The sequence below is a fragment of the Acomys minous genome (genome assembly GCF_964271855.1).
Source record: "Acomys minous genome assembly, chromosome: 19".
Taxonomy (NCBI): domain Eukaryota; kingdom Metazoa; phylum Chordata; class Mammalia; order Rodentia; family Muridae; genus Acomys; species Acomys minous.
In genome coordinates this window covers 5,271,681-5,297,109 of record NC_140499.1, presented here as the reverse complement: position 1 = coordinate 5,297,109, position 25,429 = coordinate 5,271,681, and the positions used below count along the sequence as shown (strand labels likewise).

Genomic DNA, 25,429 nt, shown 5'->3' with positions numbered 1-25,429 from the left:
AAAACAAAACAAACAGAAAACAAAACAAAGCAGCATGAGAACCACATACATATATCAACTTATACACATATGCACAAACACAAAAGACAGAATTGGATACCATAATAAATTAGTAAAGACCCATAAGGTATAAAAAAAATGCCCACAGACAGACAGACAGACATACAGACACACACACACACACACACACACACACAGGCATGCATGCACACACACAAAAAAAGAAAAGAGAAAAGGCATAAGAACCATATACACCAAGAAACACGCATGAGCAGAACTCATAAAAGCATAAAACTGGAAACCATAATAGATCAGGAAGTAATTGATAAAAAGTGAGTGAGATAACAAGTAAGGTAAAAAGTGTCAAATAAAGCATCATGAGACAAATGTCTCTAGAAATTCTAGTGAGTTCCTTTTGTGTGGACCATCTGCTACAGGGCATGGGAACTGCCCTTAAGTACAGTTTGTATACCCAGCAAATGTCCATTGGAGAAAACTGATTTTTCCTTTGTGAGCATCTCGCTGTCAGCCGTAGATACCTTTAGTGATGGAAGCTCCCGTCTACTTCACCTCTCAGTGCTGGGGCCCCATATGACCGGAAGGTGTGCAGACCATGTGCCTGCTGCCACAGTCTCTGGGAGGTATATGTGTGTCAGTCCTTTATCTTTGGAAGACACTATTTCCTTGGCATCTTATCTCTAGCAGCTCTTAAAATATTTCTGCCTCCCTTTCGACATGATTCCTTAATCCCTGAGGGGAGGAACTGGGTGAAAGCATCCTGTTTAGGACTGAGTGTTTCAAGGTCTCTCACTCTCTATACATTGTCCAGTTGTGTGTCACTGCACTAGCTCCATTCCCTTAGATTCGCTGTCTCTCTAATCTTAGGTTATGACCACCTGAGCAATGTCAGGCGTGGTCCACGTCATAGAGTAAATATTAGACTAATCAGATATTGGCTAGTTACTCCCCCAACGTTTACGCCGTTCTTTTTCTTGTGTATCATGCAGATAGGTCACCCTTGAAGAGTGGTTTGCAGCTGGATTTGTGTCTATTTTTCTCCTCTAGTAAAGTCAGTACTGGTGAAGGCTCTAGTTAGGCAGCAGCTCACCCTCTCTACTTTCATTTCTTTTGACATCAAGTCCAATATAGGGCTCTGTTTTCCTATTTGTTGATCTCAAATCTCAGAATCAGAGAGGAGGTTTGGTTTGGGTCAATATTAAAGGAATTTTTAAAATGGTTTTTCAATAGTCTTCTCCTGTTGCACAGTTAAAATAAAGGATTAGAATAAAGCCCTTGACATTTTTTTTTTCTGGATAAAATACTTTTCTCCCATATCTTAAGTAAATTACTTCCTATCCCTATTCTCCATTCCCTCTTCTACGTATATAGCAAGAAAAGTATAATTATGTGAACTGTGGTTTAAGTAAAATGGGCAATTAAGCATATCATAAATACTGTCTTTAAACCATTGCTCTTTGTTATCTTAGATCAAGGCCATGGCTCTCTAAATCTTTAATTATAATGAAACATGGGATTTGCAAATATGCTTACCATGTGTCCAATTGATGTTCTATTTCAAGGAAGAAAGTTTATTGTTTTATTTAGTTTTCTATGGCATTTTGCTAATTTACCTTATTTTCATTAAAATAATCAGAAAATTTAACCCAAATGACAGAGAGCTTTGAATACTCACAAATATGTATGATGAAAAGAATAGCATACATTCTCAGTATTTTGTCTGAATTACTTCTCAAGCCATGACTTTAGAATATTCCATATGGTGCTTTGTGTTCTAAATTAAAATAAGTTTTTTCATTAAAAAAAGTAATGTAAAGATTTTTAGACTTCCTTTGATTAAAAGTTAACATCAATACATATACTTTTCTGTTTCATATTTAATGACACTGGTTTTATGCTGCTGTGTGATGGGCAAGGCACCCCTCTCAACTATCCCCCAGGTTAATGTATGCATTCAGACTTAGGGATGGTTGGAATATTACAGATTTGTTTTCACTGTCTTAATTTTAATGAAGGTTTTCAATGAATTAGGGACCCTTTATTTAAGCTGAACATATGATTTTTTTAGATGGCTAGTGGCAATGGGGAAGTATATTAGTTGTACTGTCAGGCTCAGGTGAGTCTCTCCTGAGGGTTTCTCATTGCACACTTGCACAAGTGCATTTCTCTGACCCTAAGATGTTGTTGCTATTGCTTCTAACATATCAGCTGGGTATCAGGAAGTTGCATTTTAAGAATTTTCCATCCTACCAGGACAATTTGCTTCTCATGGATTTAAAGAACTTTTGAAATCTTTTGCATACTGGCATTAATAGGTAAGACATACCTATTTTTACATTTAGTGAAACAGGAGATAGAGAACAAGTTCATTTTCTGATGTCTGATTTTAGAAGTTTTCTTACATACTTGCAGGGGGAAATGAATGCACTCTTTTTATTAAATATAATGTGATTCAAAAACAGGATCTGGTATCCTTGGTTCTTAATTTATATTCTGGTTTGATAATTTTATGTACAGTTGAAAACATTTCTTGTATATTTGAGATTTAGAATTAGCCTGTGTTAGATGAGAAAAGTAATATTCAACCTTTATAGTTGTTTAAAATTTATAAAAATATACATAAAGAATTATAGTACTTTTTACATACTAGCTAGCATTAGTGAAGGTCATTGTGATTCCTTATAATCTTTGATAATTAATAATGTACAAGTTAGTAAGTTTTCACTGTCTTCTAATTGATGAAGACTTTTCATTACTTTATTTACATATTTATTTTTGAAGCACAATTTAAAAAACAACATATTTAATTTCCTCCTCCAAGGTTTAAGATATGTTGCATTATTATTCTTTGGAGACTTTGTGATGAGAGGGATATTCCCTGACATGATTGATAAATTTATCTATTTATTTTATTGGCACACAAATAGCATCTCCACAACCTTACCAAAAGAGAGATTTGAGCCATTAAAAAATAATGAAATAATTTGAATTTCACCAAAATGGAAGATTAGAATTGCAGTTAGCTTCCTGAGGAGATTTTTGATTCAACACTGCTTCTCTGGTTAGACAACTTTTTTCCTTTGTTTTAATTTCCTCCAACTGATTTCTGTTCTCTCTAATTCCACCCTCAGCAACCCCATCCCCTGCTCTCCTCACACCTGGTTCCCAACCCATTACCATCCCCATTCCCTCTCCCACCCAGTGACTGCCCTCCATCTACCTCAGATGTCTATTTTGTTTCCTCTTTTGAGTAAGATTTAAGAGGTTTCTCAGAAAATTGGGAATAGTTCTACCTCAATACCTAGTTATACTACTCTGGGGCATATACCCAAAGATGCTTCACCATACCACAAGGACACCTGCTCAGTTATGTTCATAGCAGCATTATTCATGATAACCAGAATATAGAAACTACCCAAATGTCCCTCAGTAGAAGAGTGGATACAGAAATTGTGGTACACTTACACAATATAATATTACTCATCTATTAAAAAGACATGATTGGTAAACCTTGTTCATAGAGACTCATTGTGTAATGGCATGTCAGTTTCTCAGTGATATTTAGTAATTTCACATTCCTGTTGACAACTTTGTGTACTTGTCTTCTAAGTTTTGTTTAAATTGCCATTAGAACTAAGTGTTAGTTTCACTTTTACTGAATATCAGTAATTTAAGGAAACTTTTATTTGTGGTTTCATATGCTTCAATTTAGGTGAAGTGCTATCTGGGGAACAATGTGCAGCTGCCCGCATGCCCTAGGAATGGTGAACTGGGACTCTAGAAAGTACTAATGGCCATTTACATCTCCAAGGAAGTAGTGTGGCTTCCACAGAAGGCTTTAAGTGACTGAAATAAACATTTTTGTTTATCAGTAAATGTTTGAGATGCACAGATCAAGATGACATATTCTTTGCTCTCATAGATACTCCACTTCAATGATCAGGGGTAAAAATTCATTTAAATGACCACTATAGAGGTACAAAAATGGTTTTCAAACTTCATTAGAACCCATGTGTCCTGAGACTTAGTATCAACCCCAACACAATCATTCAGATTGTGATATGTGAAGGAAAAGGAAAAATGGCCTAGATTGTGTCAATGAAACTCATTAAAGGTCTTAAGGATATATGAAGGAAACCTGAAAGTGACTGTAGTTTTTTTTAGACTCCAAATTGTAAAACAAGGTCTTTTGTTCTTGAGGTGACATAGGCCTTCTTTTCTTTTCTTTTTTTAAAAATTATTTATTTATACATTGTTTTACATCCCAAATGTATACCCTCGGCCCTCTTCTCCTCCCAGCACCACTTTCTCACCCTCATGTCCATTCTTTCCCTCCCCTTGTTCTCAGAAGAGCACCATACCCCCTGACAAACTCTTCGTGGAACATCCAGAAGCATCAGACTTAAGCCTATTCTCTTTCACTGAGGCCCAGCAAGGCACCCCAGCTAGGAGCAAGTGATCGAAAAGCAGGCAATGGTTTTATGTCAGTGGCAGACCCTGTTCCATTACTAGGGACCTATATGAAGACCAAGCTGCTCATTAGTTACATTTATGTAAGGGGCCTCGCTTTAGTTGATGCCTGCTCTTTGGTTGGTGCTTCAGTCCCTGTAAGCCCCATAGGCATAGGTTAGTTGACTCTCTTGGTCTTCTTGTGTGGCTTTTGTCTTCCTCACATCCTTCTATTCTTCCCCCAACTCTTTCAGAAGACTTGCCAAGCTTTGCCCAATGTGTGGCTCTGGGTCTCGCTGCAGGTTGGAGCCTCTCAGAGGGCAGTAATGCTAAGCTCCTCCCTGCAAGCTTAGCAGAATATCATTACTGTTTCAGAGGTCAGCTCTGTCCTATGAGTTGGGTCCTAGGTTGGGACTGTCATTGGTTGGCCATTCCCTCAATCTCTGTTCCATCTTTATCCTTGCATTTCTTGTAGGAAGGGTAAATTTTGTGGGTAGGTTGTTACCCTCTCCCTCCCCTGAAAATCCTGTCTAGCTATGACTAGCCACTTCAATCTCCATGCCCCCTGCTTCTACGATTCTTAGCTAGTGATGCGCCATATCCTTCCACGGGTCTATCTTGTCAATGGTCTGCAGCTTGTCCCAGAGTTCCCCTCTTAAAGCTTCTCTTCTCTCTCCCATCCCTCACACCTCGCGTCCCTGCTCTCTGCACATCTGGTCCCCATCTTCATTCCACTCCCAATACCCTCTCCATCCAGTTCCCACACTTCATCCACTTCCAATCTCTATCTTTCCTTCTGAGTAGGATTCACTGCATTCTTCCTTAGGCCATCTTTTTTTATTTAGGTTCTTTGGATCTGTGAATTGTAGTATAATTACTCTGTACTATGCAGTTAGCAACCACTTATAAGTCAGTACATACCAAGTATGACTTTCTGGGTCTGGGTTACTTTACTCAGGATGATATTTTATAGTTCTATTCATTTGCCCACAAATTTAATGAGTTCCTTGGTTTTAATAGCTGAGCAGTTTGTAAATGTACGCTGTGAAAATGTACCACAGTTTCTTTATCCATTCTTTAGTTGAGGGATATCTGTTTTTTTTCCCCCCAGTTTCTGGCTATTAGGAATACACCTGCTATAAACATAGTTGAACAAATGCCCTTGTGGTATAATGGAGCATCTTTGGGGTATATGTCCATGAGTTACCTTTCACCCATCAGAATGGCTAAGATCAAACACTCAAGTGACAGCACATGTTGGCAATGATGTGGAGCAAGAGGAAAATACCTCCATTTCTGATGGGAGTGCAAACTTTTATAGAGACTTTTGAAATCAATTTTCTCATTTATGAGAAAATTGGATCTAGTTCTACTTCATGGATATGGACTTCAATAAGTACATTTTAGAATACTTTAAACATTATAATGGAAAAATAGGTAATATAATATAATTTAAAGTTATTTTTAATGGACATGTTTATGTATTCATTAAATTTATAAAATTAGAAAATTTGGTTTGGGTCTAAACTCATTCCACTTATATTTATATGTGAATTCAGTTTGATGAACTCTAATAGTATTCCTTAGCATTTGATAAAGTATCTTGATCTTAATTCCATATTATGTCAAGTAGTGCATTTAGAAAATTCCTTCTCTTACTCCCATCTGATCCAGATGTGTTTTTCACTTCCTATAATTAATGCAGAAAATAAGTGGTTGTTGATTTTACGATCATTCTTTTCTGCAATGGGATTCCTCCCCAATTTAAAATGTGTGATCTTATATGTTAGGCAGCTATCTGTCTTTAAAGGTAATCAGTATATTTGCTAAATTTAATTGCTCTATTTGCTAATAACTTTCACAATAGTGATACAGTTCATGCCTTGTATGTGTGAAGAGGTGGCTTCTAAACCATAGTATTGCAGGGCTTATAACTGAGACCCCCCACAGTAAAAGGCATATTATTAACATAAAATATATCAAATTTGTTCAATATAAGTTTTATATGACACAGGAACCTTCAGAAATGAAGACACCAAGACCTGGGACACCAGATCCTTGGGAAGTCATGCAGAAATATAATCAGAGAAGAGATTAACTTTTGATGTTAAGAAGGTGTGGTTCTTCAGCAAAGCCTTCTGTCCAGATCTCTCTTTGTTTTTCTTTTTGTTTTGTTTTGTTTTTCTTATGAAACATTCATTCCATTCAGGTAGGAAACCGTTGGAACCAGAGTCTAGGGATCTACTTTCAGATTGGGTAAGTCAGAACGTTCTGTTTTGGCACATCTGGTGATGGAGAAAGGTAGAAAGTCAGAGACAGAGTTTCCATATTCTATAGTAGTTTTTTTTGCACCCCATCTGTGATGATTTTCTTTGACTATCATACTTAGAAATGCATTGTCCTGTTTGGCCTTTGTAAATGAGACACAAGCAACAATCATTTGGAATGAGAACCTCAAGTCAGAAGTCTCTCCACCAGTCTGGCCTGCTGGGAAGAATGTAGGGCATTTTCTTACTTCTGATAGATGTGGATGGAACCAGCCTACTGTGGGTGGTGCCACCCCTAGCAGGTGGTCCTAAGTTGTATAAAAGGCAGACTGAAAAAGTCATGAGGAGCAAACCAGTAAGCAATGTTCTTTCATGGACTCCTCTTTCTGCCTCCAGGTTCCTGCCTTGTCTTCCTGCCCTGACTTTGTTTATTGATGCATTGTGACCTGATATTCATAAGGTGACATAAAGCCTCTCCTCCCAAAGTTGTCCTGGCTCATGGTGTTCTAACACAGAAAAAGAAACCCCAAGATAAGCATCATTGACCCAAAATATGTGAGCATGTTTTCTTGTAGTGCTGCAGTTGTTTGATTTAACATATAAATAAAACCTGTTGTAGAAGACAATGTTATAGATTTGGGAGAAACTATACTTCATATTTTGAATTTCAATTTCGGTTATGCTTTGTATGATAATTTCATGTGGTGCTGGCTGGAGAGCAACGAGTGACAATTCTCAATTAGTCACATGATCACTAGATTACATTACCCATAATGAGAAGGTATGTCTACCTATGGGAACCTAGACCAAAGGGAGCTATGAATGTGGTCTGACACAAAATCATAGTTAGCTAAAATATTATGAGATTTTTGTATTGTGATTTATTTTTAAGACTTGATTTAGTGGTTTTTGACTATGAACTTTGTAGCTAATATTGCTTCACAGTGTCAAAAGGTTAGACATAACTGGAAGGTGCTATGCTGATGTTTGGTTATGGTTCATTCAGTAATTATACTAAATACACTTTTATGTTTAATAATTAAAATTCCCATGAATTCATCAGGGTGTGATCCAACTCTCTCTCTCTCTCTCTCTCTCTCTCTCTCTCTCTCTCTCTCTCTCTCTCTCTCCCTGTCTTTCTGTCTCTGTCTCTGTCTCTCTGTGTATGTGTGTGTGTTTATAAAACCCTTTTATTCAAATAGAATTTAACCTGGGATACCTTTTATTACTATAATCACTGATGCTGTGATAACATTCTCAGGTAATCGTAAAAGCAGGCTATAGGTAATAAGTGTAAGACTTATCTTATTCAAATATCAAATATGATATGCAACTTCAAATCATTATCTTAATTTACAGACACAGACACAGACGTAGAGGTTTTGATGCTAGGTTTCTATGGCTTCAGCACCTTTGTCTAAGACGTTGTGGTTGTGATGTGATTGATTACTATAATTATTTAGGCTGACTAGATCCCTTGCAGGAGCGAATGACTGTGATGATTGATGGAGAGAATACAGACGCAAAAACAAACCAGATAGAATTCCTGCTCTATGTCATTTAACTCAAATCCATTCAGATCCTGACACAGATCATATAACTTTAATTCCCTACCTTCATTCAATTAGGTAACAGTATTTACATATGATTCTAGTCTTTATAAATCAGGTTGACATATTATTTTTTATCATACTTGGAATCAGTAATAGGTTTTCTTTTTCAGATAGGAAAAGGGAACTACAGCAGCAGAGGTTAAGAGTCCAAGGAGACAGAATGTTCCACCACTGAAAATGAGTATTGTATTTACTCTCATTTATTATCTTTATATGTTACTATAAAATTCTATAGTGAACTAGCAAAGATTGGGTGATATAAACAACAGGCATTTTTTACAGTTCTGATATGGGCTTTCTTTGTGTGGTAGACTACTCTTTATCCATGTCCTTGTATGAATGATGGAAATAAAATAACAGAGCTGTAGTCTCTTCAGAGGCCACTGATTTCATAAAGGGGGATTCAACCTGCATCTGAATTAACTCTCAGTGATGTCACCTCCCAATACTGTCACACTAGAGATGAGCATTTCAACCTACAAGTTTTGAAGGGAACATAAACATGCCATCTATTGCACTAAACTATAATATTTTGTGCACTGAATCAACTGTAAGTCAACATTCCTGACATTGAATCTTTCACTTTCAGTTTCAATCCAACTTTTCCAAATTGAATATTTTCCTCATAAAAATTTTAAATAACAGGACATGTTCAATAATTTCAGGAATAACCTATGAACAAGTCTAATTTTAATATAGATTTCTCTTCTAGTGTATGTGGATTTATGTTTTTATTTTTAAAACCAATCCCTTCTTTAGATCTCAATTGTGATTGGTGATGAATGAGTAAAGGTCTCTCTTTCTGTTTTCACTGTTTTGATTCTGCATACATTTATAATTTTTCCATGCAAGGATAAGTTTATGATTTACACTATGAATACAGAACAGAATTAAGTCACATACTGCCCACCCTTGCTAATGGTAGGCACAAAAGTATCAGGGCTGCTGTCTCTCAGTCCCTATTTTATACATGATCACATAGACAGTTAGAATGATGAATCTGCAAATGATACATGGCAAATGCAACATAAGCCCATGTGGAGCTTAGTTCTCACACATAACCATATTGATGGCAGCTGCTGCTCTTTTTCATGTGTGTCTTCAGTGAGTGCAACATAGGACAAGATCAATAAATATTCAGTATACAAAAGTTGCTTTCAGTTCTTTATTTTATCTTTCTGCTATTAGAATTTGATTCATAGTCCATACTAGACTGCAGAGGATCACCATTTCTAGTTTTACATATAAAATTTGAGCAGCTCCCTCACTCTTTCAGCAAACTCCTTTTTAATCCCAGCTCATTCTAATGGTATTCTACTGTGTTTTGATGGATGGCTTTTGTAGTAGCTTTTAACGTTTCCACTTCACCCTGTCCTAGGCCTTGGCTGTTGCCGGCTTTAACTGTTCTCTTCAGAACTTTAGTTTGTGCCTTTTTCTTGCAATTTCTATCCTCTGTACCTATTAAATTATTTTTATTTAGTCTACTCATCTGCTCTCAGATGCCACTCTAGTCTAGAACACAGACATCTCTTTGTTGCTGTTCAGCCATCACTGAGGAAAAAAGCTGTCAAATAGCACCATTTCGAAGAAGATTGTATGATGGACTATGATTAAGTAATTTTCCATTCTCAAAGAGATCATTTGCCACTCTGCTGGAAAGTGTGCTCAACTGTTCTAATAAGTTAAAAAGGATTACGATGGTATTGTATAAGTTCTTACAGTACTTTGTATATCCTCAGCTGATTTTCTGAGGTTTGACTGAAAATATACCTCCTCAAATATATTTTATTTTTTCAATTCTAAAAATTAACTAAATTTTTAATCCATTTAAAAATATTTTCTAAAACTATAAGGCAAGTAACTGAATTGTTGATACATATAATTCCCTATTAAATGTTTCAAAAGATATGTCCACTGTATATAAAAATTTCCATACTTAAAATATCTGCTGTAAGACTATCATTTGGACATGCATCTTAGTAGGTTTGGTGACATGTTTATGATTTTCTTTGTTTCTTGTAATTGGCCATAAGAAATGATATTGGTAAATACAAGATAGTTTAGAACTATATGAGTAGGATCACTCATACAAATTTGATATTTTAAGACTATGAACAAAAATGTTTGTTTTCATTTCTTAGATTTTTGAAGTCCTAAATTAAAATAAGAGAGGCTGAAATCTGATTGTGTATAAGATAAAAGAAATATTTTCTGTGCAGCTTTATTCATAACATAGTACTGATGTAAAGTACATAACTCTAGAAAGCACGATTTTAATTTGCTAATGTAATCTTTATACATGCACCAATAATGTGTTCAAACTGACAATACAGTAGCATAGTTTTTGCAAGGTGTCTGTTAGTGGGACCACAACATTTCATACATCATTGGACCCCATTCTCTCTCCTCCCTTGGTCCCATGTCTCTTCCTTTTCATTCTTCCCCTCTTCCCTACTCCAGTCATCTTACTTCAGTCAGAATGGCCACCAACAATAAAGAAGACTGCAATACACGATATAAAGGATGTAAAGGAAGGGGATCTTTATTCACTATTCATAGAAGAGCATATTAGTGCAAACATTATAGAGATCAACATGGAAGATTTAAAAATACACAGGGAGAGGAAATCCTCCTCAGGAACAGTCATAGGGGAGGAGAATAAGGGGAAAATGGGAGGGAGGGAAGAATGGGAGGATACAAGGGATGGGATAACCATTGAGATGTAAGAAGAATAAATTATTTAAAAAATTAAAAATTTTTTTAATTTTAATTTTTACATATACATTTGTTTATACATATATATTTATACACAAACATTATACATATATGCAATAAGCTACCTACAGTAAGAAGAACCACAAAATAATAATTAATTATATAAAGTTTACATTTGTACCGTTTTGGTTATTCGTATTTGGCAACCTTGAACAAAACTTGTTTCTTATCTTGGTGCATCTAAAATTCAGAATGTAAGCAAATATCTATCATATCTCATCATTTTCAACTTAAAACATCTATCTAGACCTAAAAACATCTTAACCCTTAAACAACTAAGCTTAATTGTAAAACTAATCTATCTGTGCTTCAACCCCATCAAAGATTGGGAAGGAAGAAAATTAATTACCTGAGTATGCAGGGAGTACAAGTTAGCAGCTCCCAAAATGAGTAGATGGCAGAGACAGTTTGTTGCCTGAGAAGTAACCCAAAACTCTCCATAATGGTGGATCGTCATCTTCAGCATTCTTGCCCAACATGTATGACAGACATATTTGTGAGGCAGGAAGTATTGGGGACTTGCTTACTCTGTCTTGGGAGAGTTTAGCCATCGACCCTGCCTTCATCCAAGCTCGCCCTTTTTAGGCAGAAATCTGTCTGTGGTAGAAACAAGGACATTTTGTCCAGTGGCCTGTTTGCCAGATTTGAAGCCATCTCAATAAGGAGGTTCTTTGATGGTCGTCATCTTTGAGGTAGCTTGGGCATTGCCAGGAGTTATCATGTCTCATTGTCAATGAATTTTTAAATTAATGAAAACATCTTTAGATGCCACATTCTATAGGTCTCTGAGGTTTTTTGAAAACCTTCTCTAACTATTTTGCCTTATCTTTCTGTAGATTCACATCTATCTTTTACACTTAGGATGTATATTCTTTTCGATAAAAATAGACTAATAATTGATATGACCATTATTTGATCAACTAACAATTAACTTGTATAACTTTTTTATCCTAAACAGCTTGCAATAGCACTTTCAAAGGATTGGAAGTAAACCTGTGTTATAATTGAATTTTATGGATACAATACCTGATATTTTATACATATATATGGCATGTGAAGAATAATCTTAAATTTGAGTTCTGTACCAATACATGAAAAATTAAGCTTATTTTCCATCTATATACAAAATTATATGCCAGTGAATTAAAAATCAGCTTGTGAGTTACAATTAAGGCCTTAAGTTGAGGTGTAGATTCACTAATCCACTTTCTGTCTTATCTTCTGTCTATATTTTTATATTTCCCCCTTCTTTCTTTTCAACCTCTATCTCCAAACCTAAGAATGAAAGATAAATGAAAAGAGAGACATCTCTGAGTTCAACTTTGTTGTCTCTCTAAATAAGACCAATAATAACTTATAACCAACTCCCAATGGAAAATAAACACCTATAGCCCAAGAAAGCAATAAAAAAAACATACCAAATCCCCCTTAAGGGAAATGGGGTGTCATTTTCTTAAGGTTTCTTCTGGCTGATTTAGAATGAATAATACCTTTGTAGGGGCCTAAATAAAATTGGGAAAATGGTTAAGAAAATTAGGACCATTTGGGATTGGAAGCTTTCTTTGAAGCTGCCCTGTTCTTAGGAGGAATAGCATCTGAAGAGCATGAAGGATGCAGGATGTCAATGTCCAGCCTGCTGAGTAGAATGAATTCTGTCAGATTTAATGCACTGTCAGTGTCTGGTTCTTTTGTTCTGAAAACATACAATTTCTCACAAGCATTATACAGACCGAAAATTATAAAGGTATGAGGTGTGTAAGGTGCACAGAACAATTAAGGCTGGTTCTCTGCTCTTTGTAGGAGCAGAAAAAGACATCGATAAATCTTCATTCATGCCATATGAAGAATGGTATCTAATAATAAGTCACAGGGATTCTGTAGCCAACAAGAAGCATTGTCTGTGCATAGACATTCATATCTCAGCCAGCCTCAGAGCTATTCCAATGTAGTTACATTAGCAATATAAGTTACCAGCTTGTTCTGCAGTTTGAATTCTTTACAACCTGATTGTAGCTCCCTTCCCTCATTACCTCCCTTCCTCACTCCTTCTTCCTCCCAGCATGGAGGCTTTTAAAAACATATGTAAGTATGAATTCTTCATAATCCAGTGGTAACCTCCCTTGGGAATATACTTAAATAGTTCTATGTCCTACCATAGAGATATTTACATATGCATGTTTATTGCTTCATAATTACAATAATAAGGAAAGGAGAAAGGAAGTTATGAGGTTGTGGGGAAAAGCACAATGAAGGCTAGAGAAGAGGGGACAGAAAATCAACAAAAACAAATTTTGTTTGAATAATGCTACAATGAAGGCTAATACTGGGAATTTTAGGGGAAAAATAAGTAATGAAAAAATTATTTCTATTGGAACAAAAGTTTCTAATGCATAACTAATATCCTACAGTAGTTTCTTTGGTGATGCCCAATAAAAAAATATTTGGTATACATATTGTTACATATATATACACATATATATTGTTACACACACACACACACACACACACACACACACACACACACACATATATATATATATATATATATATATATATATATATATATATATATATTGAGTTGTTTGGTGGAATATCATATTTAAAAGAAATTTTCAATAATGATGTTCAGGATATGTTTGTAGAATGTTTAAGGATAGATTGAAATTGAAATGTATATAGTTTTTAGTGTTCCATAGCTTTGTTGGATTCTTTTTATTTACTGATTTGCAGTTAGACAGAGGAATCTGCTCACCTTTCTTACTTGATGTGTTTAGTTTTCTTTTTAATTTTCTTATAAAATAAACCCATTTAAAAGAAATTATCATATGCAAATATTTACAAAATATATGTTACAGTCAAGATAGATGGTCAGTGTATTGAAACAAAACTATTAGAATACTCATTTATTATGAACTTCAACACTTGTATTCCATCGTCTTCTGCATACTATTATTTAGTTCTGAATTACTCTGTTACCTATGAGGATTTAATGAATCTTGCCTTTTTATAGCTGCTTTTGACATTCTTCCTTTTCCTGTTAGTCTTTAGATTTGCCAAGAGTTATTGTGTTTACTACTAACAGATTATTTTTTATTCTTTCAAGTGTAAGTTTTCTCTATCTTCATTTCTCTTAGTTCTTCATTTAAATTTATCATAAATTTACTCAATGCATCTTGTGCATCTTTCATTTTTCTCTTTCTTGTTTACTGTCTCATTTACTTAAAATACTATGGACTGTAAATTTATTTTTTTAATGGAGCTTTATTAGCTGATAGAACTGGACATTTGAAAGTCCAAGGCTGCACAGACATGTACTATGGAGCTCTTTGCATTAGCATGATGTGAAGGAAGACATGCCAAGCTTGACTTCTCATGCTGCTGAAGATATCAGGAGGATCCCCATTGGGACCTCATAGCTCTATTATGCTCTAAGGCCATTTCTAAATACATTAACAGGTGAATGCAGACTATTTTTTCCAACAGCTGATGTTGGAGGCTACACATTCCTATCATAGCATTCTCTGAGTAAGCCATTAATTTTTGCACATCTGTCCTCCTTTTCACTTATTTATTGTTCAGTTCTGTTTAATATGTAATTTAACACTTCTTTAATTTTCCATAATTTTTTCTAAAAGTTGTATTTTCTTTTTCAGTTTTTAGAAGGGTTACAATATTTGCCACTTTTATTTGATTTTTAAAAGAAAAAACAACAGGTCTGTTGTATACTGAGGGTGCATTTCTTTATGCTTAAGTCACAGTTAGGGACACACAAACTTGGCACCACTGATGCAGTCACTTTCTACAGTCCCTAGTGCACCAACATTTTGAAAACTGAGCATATGATATTCATATATACAATCATTACTTAACATTATCCCAGGTGTGAGAGAGATATAGCAGAAATATACATGTAGGATAGCATATACTTTAAATATTCCAATTATTTTTCTAAAGATTCAGATATGATAAGGACTTTATACATTTAAATTAACAAAAAAGTTGTTGTTGCCAAGGTTTTGATAATATAATTTTTAAATTTAATATTTATGGTTTGTGAATTTAAAGTAATATTATAGATTAGTTTTATAATTTTAAATGTGCATTTCTTGATTTTAAGCTATTAGTTGACAACAATTAGTCAGTATTTCTATACTTGCTTATGAAAGCTGTCTATTTTTTATCAGTCACTGAACATCTTATTAGAGGTTTGTTATTACTAGTCCTGCCTGAGCAAACTGATTTACAACTTTTACTCAACATTTTATTTATTATAGAATTGAAAAGTTGTTATACCTGTATACATTTTGAGACCACTGCTTATATGTATAATGGTGCCTTCATGTTTGAAAACAATGCCAGGATGTAACCTGTTATAATCAACTGACTCCTACAATGTCAGGATGTTGTCTGTTTTAGTTAAATGACTCCTTCAGTATTACTATTGTCACTTTAATTTGGTCTTTTGAGTTAGACTTGTACCTTGTGCATGCTACATGTCCTCTCTGCCCCAGAGTTTGTCTTCTGTTCCAGAATCTGAGTTTAAATTGTACTCTTTGAAAGTAAGTAAATAAACCTATATGACCATATGACTGTTTTTTTGATTGGAAGTATTTTTAAGCTTATGAGATGAGGATGAATATACTACCTTAATATAAATACTAAATGAAAAGATAAAGAATCTTCTTGAGGTGTGGTGGTGAATGTCTTTAATCCTAGCACTTGGGAGACAGAGAGAGGCAGACCTCTGTGTGTTTGAGTCCAGCCTGATCTGCAAAGTGAAATCCAAGACACCCATGGCTACCCAGAGAATCCCTGTCTCTAAACCATCCTCTCCAAAGGGAAAACATGTTTTAAACCTGAGTGTGGTAGTGTACACCTTTAATCCTAGCACTCGGGGAGGCATTGACTGTGAGTTCGATGTCAGCCTGGTCTACAAAGCAAGTCCAGGACAGCCAAGGCTACACACAGAAACGGTGTCTAGAAAACAAATAAATAAATAAATAAAAGACAGACTCTTACCTTGTAACTAGTACTCAATATTCTCCCAAGAGATAGAATTGTGACAGTATTCTGTTGTTTTATTAATAGATATTAGATATTTATCAGAGTTTTACGTCTTAAGAGTATTTTCTTTTCAATGTAACAGAAAGTCTCTGTCATAAGGTAAAACATAAAAAATATATGAGTAAGTACTCAGACACAGTTTATGATTGGAAATGTTAGTTAGCATGTTTGAGGTCTTGAATTTGATGCTTGGCACTGAATGTTACTATAATTATTTTTTTATTTCATGAAAGTACTGTGTGATGTAACTGAGCATTAATAATTGCATTGCAAGTATAGATTCATGATGTTCTAATTATGGCATTGACTATGTCTTTCCACCTGTGGAAATGTTTTAAGTGTTTATATCATAAAAATCAACAGTCATGAGGGAAGAGAAGAAGTTCCTACAAGTGGAACACATTCACTTGTAATAAGTGATTTCCTAACAATTTAAAGGCATGGAAAAGAATAGAGACAAGGTCATAACCAGACAATGGGTGGCTTATTTGCACGTGTGCCACACGAAAGTTATGATCTTTAAGTACTCGAAGAGGGTGTTACATCTCATGTGGTCCTGGTCCCATCTGTGTAAATATATACTCATGTGTAGATACATATGTGTATATTCAATGTATACACAGAATAGGTATGTCTCCTTTTGCAGAGTGTTATCTTACTGAGAATGTAAGCTCTTGCTGGTAAAGCCAGTTACTTTTATTTTACTGGATATGTATAAGATAAAACTTCTGCATTCATTATCACCATTTCTGTAACACAGAATATTTTCTGGGTTTATTTGTATTGGTTTTGAAACAGGATTTTAAAAATTACACTAAATTAAGTCTATAGTAAAGAGTTTCAAAGTGTATCTATCACCTCAAAACTGCACAAAATCATTATTCATTTAATACATGGTGAACCTTCTCAGTCATAAATTGTATTAGATTATATTTCTAGTATCTAATGATGAATTTCCCCATCTAGATATGTTATCATTGCTGAATGATACTATAGCCTTCATAACTCTTATGAATTCTATTATAATGGAACTGTTACAAGAATTACATGATTAGCTTAGAAAAACCAATCCAGACAAAAGCTTATTGTTCCAAGTATACTCCTTAAATATATTAAATATCCTACTTTCATTATAGAACCAAAAGTATCTATCATGCTGAATTGTCACAGTGGCAAGAGAATATACTTTCAGGATTTGGAAGGCTGGACCAGGAGGTTCCAAGCTTGAGAGTAGAGCAAAACCTTATCTATCATATGAGTATATAATGTTTCATTTCTAAACAAGCATCCATCCATTATAAGTGTTCATTTGACCAAATCAGACACATGGGACCATTTTAACCACCATCCTGTTGACAAGTATGTTTATTAGTCCCTTTGTACTATTCTGTTTCCTTGTCCAGCACAGGTATCTTTCTGTTGTCTCATTTGCCCACATCTTCATTTGTGTCATAATTTGGATGGCTGTGTGTGTGGATGCTGCATTGCTGAGAGTCTGAGGTTTGTTTCAGTAACTGTTGGATTCATGATGAGCTATGATGGAAAGCTTCAAAGCTGAATTGAAATAGGCAATGCTAGTTCAGCTGCTGTTTAGATGAAAGCCTTATTTGGTGGTGTTTGCTAAGTCAACACCAGGCACTGTTCAGCTTTCACATCACCTTCTTTGTTTTTCCTAAGCCTCCAGGGGTTTCAACCTCCATGTGAACTGGTTATTTTTGCACCATTTCTCTATATAGCTTCATCAATTCTCTACACTGCCTTACAATTTTCAATCCTCAAACTTTCTGAGCATTGAGCTCTGTTTCTTCCATTCTCTGATACTTCTTGCTCTGTGCCTGGAAAGTGCTGTGGGCAGAACGGTGGTCGATTATAAGATCACATTTTCTATTTGTGGGAATCATAGTTCCACACTGGCCATTGTTGATATCAGAAAACAATTCCTTTTAAATACATTCCCCACCGTGCACTATTTTCTTCTCTTTTCTTTGTTTAAACCCAGGTGGGACTGTGTCTGAGTCTGGTTATATGTATTTACTTATGGGCTGCAGCAGGTGCTCCACTTTTTTTGTTGTTGTTTGTTGGTTGGTTGGTTGTAAAACATGTTTAAAATACTTAAATATTATATATTTAAAATTGATAAATGTAGAATTGAAGATTATGTTATTTGAGGCTACAATAAAATAAATATTACATTGGATATGATGAAATATTTAATGTTTTGTCTGAATCAATTATTAGTGTGTTTTATTTTAAAGCTGCTTATCATGTGTAGATCAACTTAGTCTTGAGATTTTTACAGCTGTCTGCCTAATCTCTTGTAGTGTAAGCATGTCTGCAGTGGAAGAAGACACAGCACACCAGGAGACTGAACCGTAGAGTAGCTTCTTGTTAAATGAGTAGCTGAGGTACACAGTTCTCTCAGACCCTAGGAACCTCTAACTCCATGGTGAGTTTTAAGGGTTCTTTTATATTTTATTTTCCGCTGGGCATGATATGTCTCTTCAACTCTGATTAAAAAGACCTCATCAAAGCTCTAATTCTAAAAATGTATATTTTCATCTTTACTATATCAGCACTGTGATTTTTAATATGGGTCTTTTATAAAAAGCTATTCTGAAAGATTTCTCCTCCTCTGATAGGAGGATCTGGAGAGCAACCTAGTAAACAATATTGTTTAAATTATGTTTTTATGCATTATATTTGACCATGAATCCCTATTGCATCCATGCTTATTTATAAAACAACTGAATATGGTGATCTGCAACAGTGTTTGTCTAAGATTAACTGCCATGTAAAATTATTGATGCTTTTGTTAAATGTAATCTCTAACTTATTAGGCATATCATATGACCTAAGATTTTGCCATTCTAGGAAGTGTAACTGTGTCCCTGCTTTATATACTTCTTCTTGAGTAATAACAAGAATCAAAGTAGTAGTATTTTTTAAATATTTTATTAATTTATTCATATTACATCTCAATTATTATTCCATCCCTTGTACACTCCCATTCCTCCCTCCCTCCTGCTTTCCCCTTACTCCCCTCCCCTATGACTGTGACTGAGGGGGACCTCATCCCCCTGTATATGCTCATAAGGTATCAAGTCTCTTCTTGGTAGCCTGCTATCCTTCTTCTGAGTACCATCAGGGCTCCCCATCCAGGGGACATAATTCTCAACAGAAGTAATAGTATTTTGAGGCCATATTCTTTCTTTCTTTCTTTCTTTCTTTCTTTCTTTCTTTCTTTCTTTCTTTCTTCACTTTACATCTGAGATGTGGCTCCCTCACTCCTCTTCTCCCAGTCTCACCCTCCCATATTCCATGCAAAAGGGAATCCCCCTGCAACTCAGCTCAACAAATTACATCAAGACTGAGTTTGTCCTATTTTCCTGTGAACTAGCAAGGCCGTTCCACCAGGTGGAGGTGATCAAAAAGCAGACAACAGAGTCCATGTTAGAAACAGCCTCTGCTCCCCTTACTAATGGACCCACATGAAGCCTGAGCTGTCCATCAGCTACATCTATGTAGAGGACCTAGGTCCAGTCCATGGGTCTAATCACCAATTCTTAGTGGTTAAAAGGCCACAGGCTCCTCTGGGCCCTGATTAGTTGGCGCTTTTGGTCTTCTGGTGGAATTCTTGTCACCTCAACTTCCTTTTATTCTTCCTCCCACTTTTCCATCCTATGTTTGGCTATGAGTCTCAGCATCTTTTTCTAGACATTTCTGGGTGGAGCCTCTCAATGAGCAACTCTGATAGGCTTCTCTCGGCAAGAATAGTAGAATATTGCTAATAGTGTCAGAGGCTGGCTCTCTTTCATGGGGTGGGTCTTGGGTTGGGAAAGGCGATGGTGGGACATTCCCTAAATATCTGTTCTATCTTTATCCCTGCATGTCGTCTAGGGAGAGTGAGTTTTGGATAAAAATTTTTGTGGGTGGGTTGATGTTTCCCCCCTCCTCTTAGAGTCTTGTCTATATACAAGAGTGTTTCCTCTTCTGTCTACATGGCTACAGCAGCTAGGATTTTCAACTATTGTCCCCCTCACATCCTTCCAGAGGCCTATTCTGACTTAGGTCTCCAGATTGTCAGAGATCCTAGCACCCACATTTTCTCTTTTCTCTGCAGGCTTTCTGTGTTCCCATGTCCACTCTCCCTAGTTCTGATCTTCCCCATTATTTCCCTCTGTTCTCTCTTTCCTGTCTTGTTCCCTCTCTTAAACCACTACCTCTGTCTATTTCATTTCCCCTTCTGATTGAGATTTAAGCATCCTCCCATGGCTTCTCCTTTTATTTAAGCTACTTGAGTCTGTGCATTGTAATGTGTTTATCCTGTGCTATATGGCTAAAATCCACTTATAAGTAAGTACATATCAGGTCAGTACCTGGTTGTCTACATGATGAAAAGAGCAAATAAATCCATATTTATCACCCTCCACAACACATAAATCCAAGTAGATCAAAGACCTCAACATAAAGCCAGATACACTAAATCTATTAGAAGAGAAAGTGAGGGAAAGCCTTGAACTAATTAGCACAGGAGACAACTTCCTGAAGAGAAGGAACCAACAGCTCAGGCCCTAAGATCAATAATTAATAAATAGGACCTTTTGAAACTGAAAAGTTTCTGTAAGGCAAAGGACACTGTCAGTAGAATGAAACAGCAGTCTACAGATTATCAAATGGTCTTCACCAATCATACATCTGACAAAGGACTAATATCCAAAATATATAAAGAACTCAAAAAATTAAAAAAACAGCAAACATTGAAAAATGAGGCACAGAGCTAAACAGAGAAATATCAATTGGTTAAGAATAACTTAAAGAAATGCCCAGTGTCCTTAATAATCAGGTAAATGTAAATCAAAATACTCAGAGATTCTGTCTTACACCTCTCAGAATGGCTAAGGTAAAAAAAAAAAAAAAGCTCAAGTGACAGCACATGCTAGTGAAGTTTTTTGAGAAATGGGAAGACTCCACCGTTGCTGGTGGGAGTGTGCACTGGTACACCACTTTGGAAATCAATCTGGTGCTTTCTCATAAAACTTGGAATAGCTTTACCTCAAGACTCAGCTATACCATTCCTGAGCATATACCCAAAAAGATGCTTCACCATACAAAAAAGACATTTGCTCATCTATTTTCATAGCAGCTTTGTTTGTAATAGCCAGTATCTAGAAACAACCTAGATGCCTGTCAACCAAAGACTGGATAAAGAAACTGTGGTACATTTACACAATGGAATACCACTCAGTCTTTGAACACCAAATCATAAAAATTTCAAGGAAATGTATGGAACTAGAAAAGACCATCCTGAGTGAGGTAACTCAGACCTAGAAAGACATACATGGTATGTATTCACTCATGTAATACTCTTTGAAATAATCTAGTTATTGTAGGTTATATGTAATATCCTTGGGAAATATAAGTTTATAAAAGATATTCCAAGTTGAAAATTCTAAAGGAAAAGGACCAAGAAAACAAATTTGCTTGTCTCATTAATAAGACTATTGTACACTTAACAACAAAGAGGGACAAGGATAGCAGATTAAAGAGCTTAGGCCAAGTTTACCAATGAATGCAGATTAAGTTTGCATAGTACTTCTTGTCAGTATGTATCAGGTAAATTAATCTTTTCTGGAAGAAAAGGATGAGTAGAAAAGTGTGGTTATGAGCCTTTCTGAGGCCATAGCTATTTTTCAGCTGAACAGTTAAGCATGGCTCTACTTGATTAGCTATGAAGTGGCAAAGAAAACCACACATGGTTATGAATAAAACCCTTATGTGAAAGGATGCTGGGTTGCCAAGGATGACTGAAAAAATAAATATATATTGATGCTTCTACACAGAAACATTAACTTCAAAGAATGATTCATTACAGCTGTATAGTGCATAAACTGCTACTACTTTCATGAGCTAATTTCAACATACTTTCTAATGCTACATTCAAGAAAATATAACAACTGTGCTACCTGTTTACCTTCTGGAAAGAAAAGCATTTAAAACATTGTTTTATTATTTATATTACTGCTTTTAATGAATATGGAGAGATTTATTGTAGAAGTGAGGGAGAGACGAAAGTGTGGGAGGGAGGAATGTTCCAAGGGATCAGAGAGAGAGAGAGAGAGAGAGAGAGAGAGAGAGAGAGAGAGAGAGAGAGAAAGAAAGAAAGAAAGAAAGAAAGCATTGCATGCCATGGTTTTCCTTTTATCCTGGGCCTCTGATGCACACCTAGCAGTGGGCAGGTGATGATGTTAGAGGTTGCTAAGCAACCCAGGGGCAGGATGCTTATATATAAACAGTCTGGCCTTTTATAGTGTTAATAGTTATATCTGGGAGATATCATGGAGTAACTTTAATACATGCTTTAATAAAAATCACAGATATTTCCATATTCTCTAATTATTCTCATTAATGACTGACAAACAGGAATAGCATAAACTTGATAGCAGGATATGATTAAATTATATTAAACAAATTTACTGATGCCTAACAATGAGTGGTTAATATTATTTTAACAAATATATTCAGTATTTTACCATTTATAACTTAAAAATAATGATATATAATTTCCAAAAAAACATATTAAAATAAGAAAAACTATAATTTGATTAAAGCTTGAAAATTTGATAGGATTAGGTAGCATGTCATCACAGAAACTCCTGAGAGATTCTGATAAATGTTACTTGCTCTATTTTACAAAGAATAACTTTGCAAACTCATACCATAAACATCTCTTTCTCAGGGACATTTCTTTTAATGTCAGAATCAAGATTGAAACATTGTCATCATTTTTCCAAGTAAGTCAACAGACAAAATAAGATATATACCATAAACAAGAGTCAGCATTGTCTCCCAGTCATTGCACTGGTCAGTGGACTGGGAATCATAAGTTTCCAGCAACCTTGGCTATACAATGTGGTCATATCTTCAAAAACTGAACTGGAAAAATTTAAAAATTCTTATCCAATATGATGGAGCAATTGAATATATACCTACCAAAGATCCCTAACCATAAAGTGTCCTATCTATTTAAAGAGCTCAAAAGTATTTAAGAATAAAAGACCAATATGCAAATATCTCAGTTGTCTTATTATTAAATTACATACCAAACAATTAGAAACTGTAGCTTTAATACTTTATTTTGAAGTAATCATTCATTTCTTGGCTGTAGAAATAAATCTATAATGGTGCCTGATCTCAAGATACAAATATTAGCAATTATTTAAAAAATGGGAGTCCAAGGATTATTTTAAATTATGTGTTACCAAATTTAAGTCTTTGAAATACTCTAAGGGATAAATAATACTATAATTATGATTTTCAGCATAAGAAAAAGAGGAAGAAAAAAGTTAAATAACTTGATGGACTAACTATATTCCTACTAGGAGCTGGAGGTTGGATTATGCTCTATTTTTATATAGTCTATTTGAACAAAAGGCACACTACACAGTATTGTTCCATCTCTAAATTGTAGTATTCACACATGATTTCTAGAGATACTGTTACTTAATTATTTGAATTCATTTTATTTTAACTTTTTGACCCTTCTTCAAATTAAAGGTAGGTCAGTTGTCATGATCCTAACTGCATTGTGTAATTTTAAGGATTATATAATGTACAAATCAATATAGTTTAATATGAAATTTGATCAATATTACTGCTATATTATTACTGAAGAGATTATTACCATATACTGTATTGTCATATACATTACATCTTTGAGATCATATATATAGCTTCGATAACTTTCATTTCAATCAATGATTAGGTTGTTATAATTCTTTTTGCATTTTAATATTTCTTAATATATAGACTTAATAGAGTTATACTTGACTTTTATACATTTTCAATAGAAAATAAATTCTTTCATACATACATCAAATCACAGCTTTCATTTGCACCACTTAACCAGCTTCTCCCCACCTCCCCTTCCGGTAGATCCACTCTGCCTCCATTTCCCTTCAAAATAGAGAAGGCCTCCAAGAGACAAAAATGAGACAGACAAAACAAGATATGATAAGACAAGGCAAAATACGTCTGTAGTTTTTTTTTTTCTTAAAGAAAATTGAGTAAAAACTGTAAAACTAAGCTACTTTGTCTTCAACTTAATCAGAGACTTGAGAAGGTATAAACTTAATTACCTGAGTATGTTGGGAGTACAGGTTAGTAGCTTTCCAAATGAGAAGATGACAGAGACAGTTTTCTACATGAATAGTCACCCAAAACTCTCTATTATGTTGGAGCATCTCCTTCAGCCTTCTTGCCCAATATATCTGATAGACATATTTGTGAGGCAGGAACTGTTGAGGATTTGCTTACTCTGTCTTGGCAGAATCTGGCAATTGATTCTGCCTGCATCCAAGCTTGCCTCCTTTTTAAGGCAGAAGTCTGTCTGTGCTAGAAATGAGGATATTTTGTCCATCGGCTTATTTATTTATTTCTCATCATTTATTTATTTTGGTTTTTAAAGACAGTGTTTCTCTGTGTAGTCTTGGCTGCTGGATTCACTTTGCAGACTAGGTTGGCCACAAACTCACAGAGATCTGACTGTTTCTGCCTCCCTGAGGGCTAGGATTACAGGTGTGCACCACTGAACCTGGCAATAATTTTTCTTTGTACTCTTGAAGTAAGAATGTATATCTTAACTTTATATTTTAGGCATAATGTTAATATTTCTGAATATAAAATAATGATCATATTCTATGCAATTGTGTGTGTGATATTTCTTTTTTATCATTTATTTTTTAATTAATTAATTCCTATTATATCTCAATTGTTATCCCATCCCTTGTATCCTCCCATTCCTCCCTCCCTCCTGCTTTCCCCATACTCCCCTCCCCTCTGACATTGACTGAGGTGGATCTCCTGTATATGCTCATAAGGTATCAAGTCTCTTCTTGGTAGTCTTCTATTCTTCCTCTGAGTGCCACCAGGCCTCCCAATCAAGGGGACGTAGTCAAATATGGGGCACCAGAGTTCATGTGAATGTCAGTCTCCACTCTCCACTCAACTTTGGAGAATGCCCTGTCCATTGTCTAGATCTGGGTAGGGGTTCAATATTTACTGCATCTATAATCTTTGGATATTGCCATAGTTTGAGCAGAACCCCCAGGCCGAGATGCGCTCATCATAATATTCTTATAGGTTTCTAGGACTGTCTGAATCCTTGTATTTCCACATTCTCCTATCCTTCTCTCACCTAGATTCCCAAGAGGATGTCCTCCCCTCTATCTCACTTTCCTGATAAGT

The 25,429-nt window shown here is 35.3% G+C and overlaps 1 protein-coding gene across 2 annotated transcripts in view; it reads left to right on the top strand.

Annotated features, from left to right (window-relative positions):
- Positions 1-25,429, top strand: part of NAALADL2 (N-acetylated alpha-linked acidic dipeptidase like 2) — a 1,351,869-nt gene that overhangs the window by 77,365 nt on the left and 1,249,075 nt on the right. The window contains exon 3 of one of the 2 annotated variants that reach the window (XM_084769005.1): positions 18,508-18,632. The exons of the other annotated variant lie outside the window; for it this stretch is intronic. The gene's annotated coding sequence lies outside the window, so the exon portion shown is untranslated. The remainder of the gene's footprint in view (positions 1-18,507; positions 18,633-25,429) is intronic. 2 annotated transcript variants of the gene reach the window in all.